At 37.8% G+C, this 16,353-nt stretch overlaps 1 pseudogene; it reads right to left on the reverse strand.

Annotated features, from left to right (window-relative positions):
• Window positions 1-2,737: 2,737 nt before the first annotated feature.
• The window catches only part of LOC119002754 (cell cycle control protein 50A-like), a 32,740-nt pseudogene continuing 19,124 nt past the window's right edge, over window positions 2,738-16,353 (reverse strand).

The raw sequence follows: 16,353 nt of genomic DNA on the forward strand, positions 1-16,353 counted from the left end.
CCACAGCAATCAGAGAAGAAGAAATAAAAGGCATCCAAATTGGAAAGAAGGAAATGAAACTTATCACTCACGGATGACATGATATTGTATATAGAAAACCCTAAAGACTCCATCAAAAAACTACCGGATGTAATAATAAACATGGAGAAGTAGCAATATACAGAATTAATATTTAGAAATAAGTTGTATTTTTATATACCAAAAATAAACTATCAGAAAGGGAAACCAAGAAACAATCCAATTACTATTGCACCAATAGCAACAACAACAACACAATGTACCTAGTAATAAATTTAACCAAGGATATGAAAGGCCTGTACTTGAAAAACTATAAGATACTGGAGAAAGAAATTCAGGAAGATACAAATAAGTGGAAGCATATATGGTATTCATGGATAGGAAACATTAATATCATGAAAATATCCATACTACCCAAAGCAATCTACAGATTCAAAGCAATTCTTACTAAAAAAAAACAAACAAATAAACCCATGGCATACCTAACAGATCTAAAACAACTATTCCAAAAATTTATGTGGAACCAACTGTAAAAGATCCCAAATAGCCTCAACAGTCTTGAGGAAAAAATAACAAGGTAGGAAGGATCACAATACCTGATATCAAACTATACTACAAGACCATAATAATCAAAGCAACATGGCATTGGCACAGGAACGGGCATATAGGTAAAAGGAACAGAACAGAGAGTCCAGAAATCAACCCATGCCTTTATGGTCAAGTTATATTTGACAAAGGAGGTAAGAACATGTGGTGGAATAAAGACAGTGTCTTCAATAAGTGGTGTTGGGAAAATTGAACAGATATATGCAAAAAAATAAAAGTAGACCACCAACTTACACTATACATGAGAATAAACTCAAAATGGATTACATACTTAAATGTAAGTTGTGAAATGTAATGTACTTCTATAAAAATCCTAGAAGAAAACACAGGTAATATTTCAGACATTTCTCATAGCAATATTTTTGCCAAAATATATCTCCTTCAGCAAGGGGAAAAAAAGAAAAAATAAACACATGGGCCTACATGAAACTAAAAAACTTTTTACACAGCAAGAGAAACTGTTCACAAAATGATAAGGGAACCCATTGTATAGAAGAACATATTTGCAAATAATACATCTGATATGAGGTAATTTCCAAGATATATAAAGAACTTATACTACTCAATACCAAGATGACAACCCAATGAAAAAATGGGCAAAGGACCAGATTAGACACTTCTCCAAAGACGATGCACTGATGGCCAACAGACACATAAAAAAATGCTTAATGCCCCTAATCATCCGAGAGATGTAAATTAAACATAAAATTTTTTTTTAATCCTCACTTGAGGACAGAGGAAGGGGGTGGGGTGAGATGTGACAGATGTGTCACATCTGATGTGACAGAAAAACAAGGATTGCTTGACTCAAACATGCCCCGACTAGGGATTGAACCATGACCTAGGTATGTGCCCTGACTGGAAATCAAACCTGCAATCTTTTCCAGCTCAGCCGCCTAGCTAGGGCAGAGAGATCCAAATTAAACATACAATGAGATACTACCACACATATATCAGAATGGCTATCATCAATAAATCAACCAACAATAAGTGCTGGTGAGGATGTGTCAAAAAGGGGACCCTATTGCCCTGTTGATTGGACTGCAGGTTGGAGCAGCTACTGTGGAAAACAGTATGAAATTACCTCAAAAAATTAAAAAATGAAACTGCCTTTTGACCCAGCGAAGCCACATATTCTCTGGAATATATTCCGAGAATCTTGAAAACCAATAAAAAACAATATATACACCCCATGTTCACTGCAGTATTATTTACAATAGCCAAGATCTGGAAACCACCCAAGTGCCCATCATCAAATGAGTGGACAAAAAAGCTATGGTACTTTTACATAATGGAGTACTACTCGGTAGTACAAAAGATAAGGAAATCTTACCTTTTGTGACAGAATGGATGGAGCTGGAGATTAGTATGCTAAGTTAAATAAGCCTGTCAGAGAAAGACAAATACCATATGAACTCACAAATATGTGGAATCTAATGAATAAAACAAACTGATGAACAAAATTGAAACAGAGACATGAATACAAGGAACAGATTGACAGCTGTCAGAGGGGAAGAGAACATATATATTTTTTATATATATAACACATAGACACAGACAACAGGGTGGTGATAGCTGGAGAGAAAGGGGGGTGGGAGGAAGTGACAGAAAGAGAATTTGCTTGGGGTGATGGGTGCACGATACAATGTGCAGATGATGTTTTAGTGAGCTGTACACTTGAAACCTGTATGGTTTTGTGAATCAAGGTCACCCCAATAAATTAAATAAAAATGTCTTAAAAAAAACCAACAAAAAACGATTGGTTGGTTTACATTGGTTGTATTAACTAAAGAGAAGGTGCATACACATCTATATTTGACTATGTGCAAAAATTGAACAAAATATAGAGAAATGAAGGTTATTATTTTCCAAACTTTCTGCAATGTAATATTAGTAATTAAATCAAAACACTTACCTGGAAAATAGAAACAGCTTGAGCAATTTTTGATACTGAAACACATTTCTGAATATTATATACCACATGAATGAAAGTCTCATTTGAACATTTACATCTGATTTACAGTTGAGGCAGAAGACAAAGGTCTGTGAAGAAGTTTGCCCATCTCACCTAATTCTTACATACCTTCTGAAGTGTAAGCTTCAGGAGAAACAATCAATCCCCCAGAAGAATTTTTCCTTTCATCCGTGAAATAGTGCTTATGAGCATCCATTTTCGTCCACAAAAGAATGTACAGGGTAATTTTATGTGATACTCAAATAGTATTGCCCAGTTGGTAATGCTGGATGTAAATCACATTTCTTCTCTGTAAGACAGACCTTAGGAAAGTAGGTAAAGCTGCAGTATGCACCCAGGCAATAAAATCCGCATTTATGAACTCATTATTATCTTGGTCAGAATCCAAAGGGTATCCTGGCTAAAGCCAGTTTACTGGCTTGTTGTACCTTTGAATCTTTCTTTAGGCAGGCTTCTCCAGGGGTATTTCTGAATGTCACATTTTTATCTGTCCACTAAGCAATCCTTGGCTTTTTCAGAGAAATAGACATCAAATAAAATTCATTGCCAACCAGAAACAACTCTCATGTCTCATTAAACTGTCTCATTGCTGTTGGCAATCATTCCACAAGAAACAATTGGTTTGTCCTCATGTCTGTGATAAGCCTCTTATTCCTTACTGGGATCAAGCAAAGCACCAGAATCTCCATTTAGTTGACTATTATCTCGAGATTTCACATAACAATGATGGTTTTGATAGAAATTCAGAATCACATTGCACTCAAATGACTGTTCAGTTAGGTTAACAGACTGAATGAAAATATATTCTTTTATTTTAATTACTTCTGTTCCTGGACTTACATCCCAGCCTGTTCTTCATAGCTTTAAGGCTGTGAATAATGCAATTTAACATAAGATTTATGATTAAAGGTTAACCAATCTCACAGGGTAAAAATAGCTCCTTGAAGTTTACTTTTAATTTGCGTTTCTCTTACCATGAAGGTTCCTTCCTCCCTCCCTCCCTCAGCTTTGGTAGTGAAATAGAGAATGGGAGAGCCGCAGTGTAAGCTCCTTCTTGACTTCTTGTAAGGACAGTGAACTCTGAACGTCCTTGCAAGGACAAAATTAGAACAGAGGATCAACCTAGTTTCTTGGTTTACCAGAAAAATGGACACCAGTGCCCCCAACGTGATTCGAACACGCCACCTTCTGATCGGGAATCAGATGCACTTCCTTTACACCACGAGGTCATAGAAGTGGGGAGACTAGGATCTCGTAACTCTCCTCCAGCACATCCACGTCGCTTCCCTAGGTAGCTCGCTGGCTTCCGTTTGACCTTCAGGTCCAGGGGAGTAAGTGAAGGGGCAGCTCAGGAGTGGGAGGGCGGGGCGTGGCGGGGCGTTGCAATCGACCGCGAAGACTGAGGCGCGCCACAGTTCCGAACCCGAGGCTCGGGCGCCCTCCACTGCCAGTCGTGGCAATCGGCGACCCCCGGAGAGAATGGGGCTCCCTGCCGGCTCGGCGAGTCTCTGCGGTCCTGGAGCGCCCGGGCTGCTGTCTCCAAGGGCCGCCAGAGTTGGGCTGTCGGAGCGGGCTTATCCCACTCCCTGCGAGGCCACACCACTGGTGAGGACGCGGCTGTGAAAATCCGCAACCCATGTATGTCCGTGCAGAGGTGAGGGCTTTGGAGGACTCTTGCCCTGCCAGGAGCGTCCGTCCCCACGGAAATAATTAGAGGGGAAAAAACACCACTGCGGTCACATGAAGTGACTTGGAAACGGCGTAAGAAGGGCACGATTGTGAGTTGTCGTTCCCCTGCCCCTTTCAGTTATAAAATTAAAACTCATTTTTGGAAATGTGGACATTATACAACCGTGTAATATCGATACAAATTAAAATCAAACATTTTGATGGATTTCTTTCCCGACTGTCTTCCCCCTAGGTATACATAAGTGCTCCCCTGGCTACACGAGGCTACATCTGTTGTAGCCTTTTTTACTGTGAAGCACAGCACGGAAACTAACAGATTCTTTTTTTCATCTTAAAGATATTATTTGGCTTCTGCCTGCCATAGTTTTTAGTAGATAAGATGATGTGTCTTGCTGATTTTTATTTTTAGCAGTTTGCCCATGATATGCTAATGATACTGATCTTTGTATTAAGCTTTTCAGGGATAGCTGAACTTGCTGAATTTGTGGGTTGAAAGTTTTCAACAAATTTGGTAAGTTCTCAATATTAGTTTTGTAAATATTGCACCTGCCCATCCTTTCTCTTCCTGTTTTACTTGGATGGCAATTAACTGTGAGTTAGATCTTTTGACTGTGCCCCATAGTCGTTGGTCTCCTCCTCCTCCTTCTTTTCCTTCTTTTGTTCTTGCTGTTCTTACTTCTCTCTGCTATTTAGCCTCGATATCTTTTTTTTCCCTTAATGCCTTCACTATCTTTCATACAGCTGCAACCCGACTTGTTCCTTGTTTTCATGCCTCTGTTTCTATATTGTTTGTCAGTTTATTTTGCTCATTAGATTCCACATACAAGTGATCATAGGTATTTGTCTTTCTATAACTGGCTTATTTCCCTTAGTATAAAAATCTCCAGGTCTATCCATGCTGTCACAAAAGGTAAGATTTCTTTCTTCTTCTTCTTTTTTTAACAACAGAGTAGTATTCTATTATGTAAATGTGCCATAGCTTCCTTGTCTAGGGATGGGCACTTTGGCTGTTTCAAGATCTCGGTTATTGTAAATTACACTTTAGTGCACATAAGGGTGCATATATTCTTTGGAAGTAGTGTTTCAGATTTCTTTGGATATAGTCTCAAAGTGGAATCACTGGGTCAAAGAGAAGTTTCATTTTTAATGAAGATTTTATTTATTTATGTTTAGAGAAAGGGAAGGAGAGAAACATCCATATATTGTCTCTCTTATGCCCCCTGACCTGGGACTGAACCCACAACCCAGGCACTTTCCCTGACTGGGAATCAAACTGGTGACCTTTTCCTTTGTGGAATGATGCTCTATCAACTGAGCAACACTGGTTAGGGTCATTTTTAATTTTTTGAGGAAACTCCATACTGTTTTCCACAGTACGTTGCATCAGTCCGCATTCCCATCAACAGTGCTCAAGGATTCTGTTTTCTCCACATCCTTGCCAGTACTTCTTGTTTGTTAATTTATTGATGATAGCCATTCTGACAGATGTGAGGTGATATTTCATTGTGTTTTTAATTTGCATCTTTCTGAAGATAAGTGACATTAAGCACTTTTTCTTAATTTTATTTGTCATCTCTATGTCCACTTTGGAGAAGTGTCTATTCAGGTCCTTTGCCCATTTTTAATTGGGTTGTTTGTCTCCTTGGTGTTGCATAGTATAAGTTTTAAAAACGTATTTTGGTTAAGTGTACCACAGTTTTTTTATCCACTCATTTACTGATGGGCACTTAGGTTGCTTCCAACTCTTGGCTATTGTAAATTGTACTGCTATGAACATTTGGGTGCGTAGGTTCTTTTGAATTGATGTTTCAGGGTTCTTAGGGTATAATCGCAAAAGTTGTATTGCTGGGTCAAAAGGCAGTTCCATTTTTAGTTTTCTGAAGAAGTTCCTTGCTGTTTTCCACAGTGACTGCTCCAGTCTGCATTCCCACCAGTAGTGCACTAAGGTTCCCTTTTTTTCACAACCTGCCTTGCCAGCACTTGTTTGTTGATTTGTTTATGATGGTCATTCTGACAGCTGTGAACTGGTATCTCATTGTGGTTTTAATTGCATCTTTCTTTTTTTTTAAATATTTTATTTATTTATCTTTAGAGGGGAAGGGAAGGAGAGAGGGAGAGAAATATCAATGTATGGTTGCCTCTGCCGAGGACACACAATGTATCATGTGTCCCCTGCCGGGAACTGGCCTGCAACCCAGGCATGTGCCCTGACTGGGAATCGAACCTCGATCCTCTGGTTCATAGGCCCATGCTCAATCCACTGAGCTATACCAGCCAGGGCTTTAATTTGCATCTTTCTGATGGCTAGTTACACAATGGAATACTATGCAGCAGAAAGAAAGAAGGAGCTCCTACCCTTCGTGACATCATGGATGGAACTGGAAAGCATTATGCTATGTGAATAAGCCAGGCAGTGAAAGAGAAATACCATAAGATCTCACCTAGAGTGGAACTTTTTTTAAAAAATGTTTTATTTATTTATTTATCTTTAGAGAGGAAGGGAAGGAGAGAAGGAGAGAAATATCAATGTATGGTTGCCTCTCGTGAGTCCCCTGTTGGGGACTGGCCTGCAACTCAGGCATGTGCCTTGACTGGAAATCGAACTGTGATCGTGTGGTTCGCAGGCCCGCACTTAATCCACTGAGCTACACCAGCCAGGGCTTCACCTAGAGTGGAACTTAATCAACAAAACAAAAAAACAAGCAAAATACAACCAGAGACTTTGAAATAAAGAGCAAACTGACAGTAACCAGAGAGGAGTAGAGAGAGGGAAAATAGGGGATAAAGGGGGAAGGGCTTTTAAGGAACATGCATAAAGGACACATGGACAAAGTTAAAAGGGTAGGTTCCAGGGTGGGAGATGAGGATGGGTGGGGTGGGGGGCCTCCAGGGGTGAAAATGGAGACAACTGTACTGGAACAACAATAAAAATATATGTATTTTGGAAATTAAACCCTTATAAGATGTGTTATTGACAAATATGTTATCTCATTCAGTAGGGTTCCATTTTCATTTTGTTAATGGTTTCTTTTGTTGTAGAAAAGTTTTTTTGTTTGATGTAGTCCCATTTGTTTATTTTTTCCTTTCTTTCAGCCAAAATACTGCTATGAGAGATTCTGAAATTTTACTGCCCATCTTTTCTTCTAGGATTTTTATGATTTTGCAACTTACATTAAAAAAATTAATAAATTTTGAGTTTATTTATGTGCATGGTGTAAGTTGGTGGTCTAGTTTTATTTTTTTGCATGCATCTGTCCAATTCCCCAATATCATTTATTGAGGAGACTGTCTTTACCTCATTGTATAGTCTTGTCTTCTTTGTCAAATATTACTTTTCCATAAAAGCATGAGTTTATTTCTGGGCTCTCTATCCCATTGATCTATATGACTGTTTTTGTGTCAAACCATGGTGTTTTTTTAAAAAATTTATTTATTTTTTTTTTAGAGAGAGTGAAAAGGAAGGAGAAAGAGGGAGAGAAACATTGATGTGTGAGAGAAATATTGATTGATTGACTCTCACATGCTCCCAACCAGGGATGTAACCCTTGCATGTGCCCTGACCGGGAATTGAAAAGGTGACCTTTTGGTCAGTGGGATGATACCCAACCCACTGAGCCACAGCAGCCAATACCGTGCTGTTTTGACTACTATGACCTTGTAGTATAATCTGATAGCAAATAGTGTGATACCTGTATATATTTTTTCCTCTAGATTGCTGTGGCTAGTCAGGATCTTTCTGGCTCCAAAAAATTTGTGGAATATATGGGTTATATCTGCGAGATATGCCATTGGTATTTTAATAGGAATTGTGTTGAATCTGTAGATTGCTTTGGGTGGTATTGGTAGTTTTTTAATGGTAGTTTTTTCAACCCATGAACATGGTATGTTTCCACTTATTTGTGTCTTCTTCAATTTCTTTCTTTAGTACCTTGTAATTTTCCAAATACTGGTGTTTAACATCCTTGGTTAAATTTATTCCTAGATAACAATTTTTTGATGCAATTCTAAATGGAATTCTTTTCTTAGTTTTCCTTTCTATAGTTATATACACTACAATTTCTTCTGCTCTGTAGTGTTTCTGTTGAGAAATCAGCTTATAACCTTATTGGAGCTCCATTATAGGTAACTGTTTCTCTTTTGCTGCGTCTAATATTCTTTCTTTGTCTTTAAACTTTGCCATTTTAATTGTGATGTGTGTTGCTATAGGCCTTTCTCAGAGTTCATTATTGGTGTACAGAAATGCAGCTGCTTTCTGGATATTTATTTGTATCTTGTTACTTTATTGAATTTATTTGCCAGTTCCAGTAGTTTTTTGGTGGAATCTTTGGTGTTCTTTATACAGTATCATGTCATCTGCAAATAATGACAGTTTTACTTCTTCCTTTCCAGTTTGGATTTCTTTTACTTTTCTTCTTGTCTGATTGCTGTAGCCAGGACTTCCAGTACTATGTTGAATAAGAGTGATGAAAACAGATATGCCTGTCTTGTTACTGACTTAAGCAGAATGCTTGTAGTTTTCCTCATTGAGTATGATGTTGGCTGTGGGTTTATCATACGTGGCCTCTATCATATTGAGGTATGTTTCCTCTATTCCCATTTTACTGAATGTTTTCATCATAAATGGGCATTAGATTTAATCAGATGCATTCTATGCATCTATTGATATGATCATGTGGTTTTTATCCTTCATTTTGTTGATGTTGTATATCATGTTTATTGATTTGTAGATATTGTACCAACTTTGCTTTCCTGGGTTAAATCTTACTCAGTCATGTTGTATAAATTTTTTGATGTGTTGTTGCACTTGGTTTGCTAATAGTTTGTTGAAGATTTTAGCATGTATGTTTATCAGGCATATTGGCATATAATTTCCTTTCTTTGTAGTGTCTTTATGTGGTTTTGAAATTAGGATAATGGTGGCCTGAAACAATGAGCTTGGGAGTCATCCTGTTTCCTGAATTTTTTGGAATAAAAAAATTATCTTTGAGAGGAGAGGGCTTAATCTTCTCTAAATGTTTGTTAAAATTCACCCATGTAGCCATCTGGTCCAGGACTTTTGTTTGTTAGGAGTTTTTTGATTAATGCTTCAATGTTATTAGTTGTAATATATGTATTCAGATTATCTGATTCTTTCTGATTGAGTTTTGGAAGACTGTATGTTTCTCAGAATTTATCCATTCATCAATAGTGTCCAATTTATTGGGTACAGTTGTTCATAATATTTTCTTACAATGCTTTGCATTTCTTTGGTGTCAGGAACTACTATTCCTCTTTCATTTCTGATTTTATTTATTTGGGTTCTCTTTCTGTTTTTCTTGATGAGTCTGGTTAAAGGATTGTCAAACTTGAATATCTTTTTTTTTTAAAGATTTTATTTATTTATCTTTAGAGGGGAAGGAGAGAGGGAGAGAAACATCAATGTATGGTTGCCTTTGGTGCGTCCCCTGCTGGGAGTTGGCCTCCAGGGAACCGGCCTGCAACCCAGGCATGTGCCCTGACTGGGAACTGAACCGCGATCCTCTGGTTGAATATCTTTTCACAGAATCAGTTCTTAGATTCACTTATCGTTTTTATTTTTTCACTCAATTTTATTTATTTCCTCTCTGAGCTTTATTATTTTTTTCCTTCTAGTCTCTTTGGGCTTTGTTTGTTGTTCTTCTTCAAGTTCCTTAAAATATAAAGTTAAATTGTTTATTTAAGCCTTATTTGAGCCTTTTCTTGTTTCCTAAGATAGGCTTGTAATGTATGAATTTCCCTATTAGGACTACTTTTCTTGTGTCTCACAGATTTGGGGTTGTTGTGTCCTCTTTTTCATTTGTTTCAAATTATCTTTTGATTTATTCCTTGATCTCATTGTTTACCCATTCATTGTATTTTTTTTGTTTTTTCAATTACATTTTATTGATTGTGCTATTACAGTAGTCCCAATTTTTTCCCTTTTGCTCCCTTCCACCCAGCAACCCCACTCCTTCAGATAATCCCCACACCATTGTTCAGGTCTATGGGGCATGCATAGGATTCTTTGGCTACCCCATTTCTTATATTGTGCTGTACATCCCCAAGGCTATTCTGTAACTATCCATTTGTACTTTTTAGTCTTATCTCTTCACCCATTCTGCCACCCTCTCCACCAATCTGGCAACCATCGAAATGCTCTCCATATCCATGATTCCATCTCTGTTCTTCTTGTTTGTTAGTTTGTTTTTTTAGATTTAATTGTTGATAGATAAGTATTTATTTGCTATTGTTCATAGTTTTGTTGATCTCCTTTTTTATTTATTGAAGAGACTGTCTTTATTCCATTGTATGCTCTCTTGCCCCCTTTATAAAATATTAATTGGCCATAAATATATGGGTTTATTTCTGGGCTCTATTCTCTTCTACTGATCAATGTGTCTCTTCTTATGCCAGCACCAGACTGTTTCAATTACAGTGGCTTTGTAGTATAGTTTGATATCAGATATTGTCCCTCTAACTATGTTCTTCTTTCTCAAAATTGCTGAGGCTTTTGGGGGTCTTTCTTGGCCCCATACAAATTTTTGGAATATTTTTTCTAGTTCTGTGAAATATGTCATTAGTATCTTGATAGGAATTGTCTTGAATCTATAGATTGCTTTGGGTAGTATGGATATTTTAATGATGCTAATTCTTTTAGTCCATGAATATGGTATATGTTTTCACTTATTTGTATCTTCCTCAATTTCTTTCTTCAGTGTTTTAAAGTTTTCCAAGTGCAGGTCATTTAACTCCTTGGTTAAATTTATTCCTAGGTACTCTACTTTACTTGTTGCTGTATTAAATTGGGTTATTTTCTTAGTTCCTCTTTCTGATAGTTCATTATTGGTGTATAAAAATGCTATCAGTTTCTGAATATTGACTTTGTATCCCGCTACTTTGCCAAATTCATTAATTAGGTAGAGTAGGTTTTTGATGGAGCCTATGGGGTTTTCTATGAACAATATTATGCCATCTGAGAATAATGACAGTTTAACTTCCTTCTTTCTAATTTGGATGCTTTTTACTTCTTCTTTTCTGATGACTATGGCTAGGACTTCCAGTACCATGTTGAATAAGAGTGGTGGAAGTGGACATCCCTGTCTTGTTCCTGATCTTAGTACAATGTTGGCTGTAGGTTTTTCATATATGGCCTTTATTACATTGAGATATACTCCCACTATTCCCACTTTGCTGAGTGTTTTTTTTTATATCATAAATGGGTTTGGGTTATGAATTTTATCAAATGCTTTTTAGGCATCTGTTGACATGATCATGTGATTTTTGTTTTTCCTTCTGCTTATGTGATGCATCACATTTATTGATTTGCACCCCACTTGATTATGGTGTATGATCTTTTTGGTGAATCGCTAGATCCGGTTTGTTAATATTATTGAGGATTTTATTGTGTTGGCCAAAAAGTTCATTTAGTTTTTTCTGTATGATGGCTCTAGTAGTGCTTAGCTGCCTTTAACTTCATTTGAAACAATTTTTTAGATTGTATTGTGACAGCTGTGATATCAGCATACATTAAAAAACATCAAAATTGATGAATTTTTTGCAGCTATTTTAATATTGAAGATGGACAAAAGATACGCAACATTTTGGTGTATTATGCTTTATTATTTCAAGAAAAGTAAAAATGCAATTGCAATACAGAAAATATTTGTGCAGTGTATGGAAAAGGTGCTGTGACTGAACAAATGTGTCAAAAGTGGTTTGTGAAGTTTCTTGGTACCATTGACATTTTGGCCAAATAATTCTTTGCTGTGGGTCTGTCTTATGCATTGGAAGATGGTTATCAACACACCTGGCCTTTGCCCACTAGAAGCCAATAGCAGGAGATAGTAACATACTCAGAATATCTAAATCAATAAAGTTATTGGTGAAAATAAAAAATGTATCTTTTATTTTACAAAAAAACCCTAAACAGACGTTTTGGCTGACTCAATAGCATCTATATTCATCAGAGATATTGGCCTGTAATTTTCTTTCTTTGTCATATCTTTAGCTGGTTTTGGAATTAGGATAATACTGGTTTCATAAAAAGAGTTTGGAAGTCTTTCCTGTTCTTGAATTTTTTGAAATAGTTTGAGAAGGATAGGTGTTAGTTCTTCTTTGAGTGATTGGTCAAATTTGCCTATGAAGCTGTCTACTCCAGGGCTTTTTCTGTCAGGAGTTATTTTTTTTATTACTGTTTCAATTTTACTAGTTGTTATCAGTCTATTCAGATTTTCTGCTTCTTCCTGATTCAGTTTTCAAAGATTGTATGTTTCTAGAAATTTATCCGCTTAGCCCAGGTTTTCCAATTTTTTGGCATATAGTTGTTCATAGTAATTTTTTATAATCCTTTGTATTTATGTGGTATCAATTGTTACTTCTCCCCTTTCATTTATGACTTTATTTATTTGAGTCCTCTCTCTTTTTTTTCTTGATGAGTTTGGTTAAAGGCGTGTCAATTTTGTTTATCTGTTCAAAGAACTAGCTCCTGGATTCACTGATCTTTAGATTGTTTTTTAGTCTGTATGTTATTTATTTCTGCTCTGCTCTAGATTATTTCCTTCATTCTACTTGTTCTGGGCTTTGCTTGTTTGCTATGTTGTTTTCCTAGTTCTTTAGGTATAGGGTTAGGTTGTTTATTTGACATTTTTCTTTTTTAAAAAAATATTTTATTTATTTATCTTTAGAGGGGAAGGGAAGGAGAGAGGAAGGAAACATCAATGTATGGTTGCTTCTGGTGCATCCCCTGCAGGGAACTGACCCCTGCCGGAAACTGGCCTGCAACCCAAGCATGTGCCCTGACTGGGAATCGAACCGCGATCATCTGGTTCGCAGGCCCACGCTCAATCCACTGAGCTACACCAGCCAGGGCCTTATTTGACATTTTTCTATCTTCTTTAGGTAGGACTGTAATGCTATGAACTTCACTCTCAGGACTGCTTGTACTGTGTCCTTTGTGTTTTGGGTTGTTGTGTGAATGAAATGAGATGTGTGAAACATTTTCATTCGTTTCCAGGTACTTTTTGATTTCTTCCTTGGTCTTATTGTTAACCCATTCATTATTTAATAACATGTTATTTACTTCCATGTGTTTGAATTTTTTTTCCTAGAGGTTGATTTCAGATTTCAGACCATTGCGATCTGAGAACATGCTTGATGTGATTTAAATTTCCTTGAATTTACTAAGGCTTATTTTGTGTTAATCTATGTAGTCTATCTTTGAAAATGATTCATGTGCATTTGAGAAGAAGGTATATTTTGCTTCTTTGGGGTGAAATGTTCTGTAGATATCAAATCCATTTGCTCTAGTGTGTTGTTTAATGCCACTATAATCCTTGTTGATTTTTTGTCTGGAAGATCTGTCCATTGTTGACAGTGGAATGTTAAATTTCCTTACTTTGACTATATTGATGTCAATCTTTTTTTAAAGTCCTCTAAGATTTTAAAAAAATATTTATTTATTTATTTATTTTAGCGAGGAGAAGGGAGGGAGAAAGGGAGAGAAATATCAATGTGTGGTTGCCTCTTGTGCAACCCCCAGTGGGCACCTGGCCTACTACACAGGTAAGTGCCCTAAACTGAGAACTGAACCAGTGACCCTGCTTCTTAGGCCAGCACTCAGTCCACTGAGCCACATCAGCCAGGGCCAAGATTTTCTTTTTATATTTAGGTGCTCCTATATCGGGTGCAAAAGGATTATATACTGTTGTTGGACTGAACCCTTAAGTATTATGTAGTGACCTTCTTTGTCTCTTACTATGGCTTTTTAAAAATATTTTTTATTAATTTTGCCATTACAGTTGTCCCATTTCCCCCCTTTTATTCCCCTCCACCCTGAACACCCCCTCTCCCCACATTCCCCCCCTTTAGTTCATGTCCATGTATCATAAGTTCTTTAGCTTCTACATTTCCCACACTACTCCTGCCCTCCCCCTATTTCCTCCCCACTGTCTATGCTACTTATTCTCTGTACCTTCTCCCCCACTATACTCCTCCCATTCCCCTGTTGCTAACCTTCCATGTGATCTCCATTTCTGTGGCTCCCCTCCTGTTTTAGGTGTCCGCTTAGTTTGCTTTTGTTTTAGGTGTGGTTGTTAATAACTGTGAGTTTGCTGTCCTTTCACTGTTCATATTTTTCACCTTCTTTTTCTTAGATAAGTCCCTTTAACATTTCATATAGTAAGGGCTGGGTTATGATGAACTCCTTGAACTTGACCATATCTGAGAAACTCTTTATCTGCCCTTCCATTCTAAATGAAAGCTTTGCTGGATAGAGCAATCTTCGATGTAGGTTTTTGGATTTCATGACTTGGAATACTTCTTTCCAGCTCCTTCTTGCCTGAATGGTGTCTTTTGAGAAATCCGCTGACAGTCTGATGGGAACTCCTTTGTAGGTGACTGTCCCCTTATCTCTTGATGCTTCTAGAATTCTCTCCTTCACTTTAATCTTGGCTAATGTAATGATGATGTGCCTTGGTGTGTTCCTCCTTGGGTCCACCTTCTTTGGGACTCTCTGAGCTTCATGGACGTCTATTTCCTTTGCCAGATTGGGGAAGTTCTCCTTTATTATTTGTTCAAATAAGTTTTCCACTTGTTGCTTTTCCTCTTTTCCTTCTGGTACCCCTATAACTCGGATGTTGGAACATTTAAAGATGTCCTGGAGGTTCCTAAGCCTCTCCTCATTTTTTTGAATTCTTGCTTCTTCATTCATTTCTGTTTGATTGTTTCTTTCTTCCTTCTGGTCCACTCCATTTATTTGAGTCCCAGATTTGTTTCCATCACTGTTGGTTCCCTGTGCATTTTGCTTCATTTCACTTAGTGTAGCCTTCATTTTTTCATCTAATTTGTGACTAAAATCACCCAGTTCTATGAGTATCCTGATCACCAGTATTTTGAACTGTGCATCTAATAGGTTGGCTATCTCTTGGTTGCTTAAAAGTATTGGCTCTGGGGCTTTGATTTGTTCTTTTGACTGAACCATTTTTGGTCAGGTTGCGCCTGTTATGTATGAGTGGCAGAGAATTAGGTGTTCACCAGGGCAGGGCAACCCATGTTGCTGGGTTTTGACGCTGTATGTGGGGGCCGGGTAAGAGAGGGAGCAATGGCACTTGTTCCATTCTCTCTCAAATTTCAGTCCCCTCTGTTGCTTCTCACAAGCAAATTGGGTCCTTCTGGTGCTGGTTCCTGGGTGGGTGGACTTGTGTACATTCTAGGACCCTGTGGGTCTCTCCAACAAACTCTCCTGTGAGGCTGAGAGTCTCTCCTGGCACCTCAACCCCTGCAAGTTTTTCAATTGGTGTTTTCAGGCTTTATTTCCCATCCCTGGGGCCCTGGGTTGCACAGTTTATCTCACTGACTGTTTTTGCCTGGTTTATCTGTGTGTGAATGTGTGTCTACAGTCAGCCAACCACCTTGTGTGCCTCACTGGGTCTGCTCATTTCCTCCTTGAGCCTGGGGTCTGGTGCCTGGGGTCTGCTAGTCCCATGCTGCCTGTGTGTCTGGGTCTGCCAGGCACTGCTTTTTCCTGCTGGGACCCCTCTCCGCAAGCTGCCGACTCCGCCCCTCTTACAGGTCTGGAAGAATGGTTGTCGAACTTTGGTACAGTTCAATTTTCTGTCTGTTCTGGTTGTGTTTTTGTTTCTAAATTTTTGTTGTCCTTAAATTTGGTTGTGCAAGGAGGTACAGTATTACCACCTACACCTCCATCTTGGCTGGAAGTCTGGCTTTTGTTTTAAAGTCTCTTGTCAGATAGAAGTATGGATATCCCAGCTTTTTTTTTGTTCTCATTTGCATGGATATATTTTTTTCATTCCTTCACTTTCAGCCTGTGTAAATCTTTCATTTTGAGGTGAGTCTCTAGTAGACAGCATATTTGTGAGTCATGTTGTTTTATCCATTTGGCTACACTCTATCTTTGCATGAGAGCGTTTAACCCATTTGCATTTAAGGTTATTATTGATAGGTACTTATTCACTGCCATTTTTCCCTCTGTGTACCTTCCCTCTGAGAGAAGTACCTGTGTTCTTCTCTCTCTTTGTATTTCTTTTTCTTACAGTAGTCCCTTTAGCCTC

The sequence above is a fragment of the Sturnira hondurensis genome, unplaced genomic scaffold (genome assembly GCF_014824575.4).
Source record: "Sturnira hondurensis isolate 20B ecotype Veracruz unplaced genomic scaffold, ASM1482457v3 Scaffold0018097, whole genome shotgun sequence".
Taxonomy (NCBI): domain Eukaryota; kingdom Metazoa; phylum Chordata; class Mammalia; order Chiroptera; family Phyllostomidae; genus Sturnira; species Sturnira hondurensis.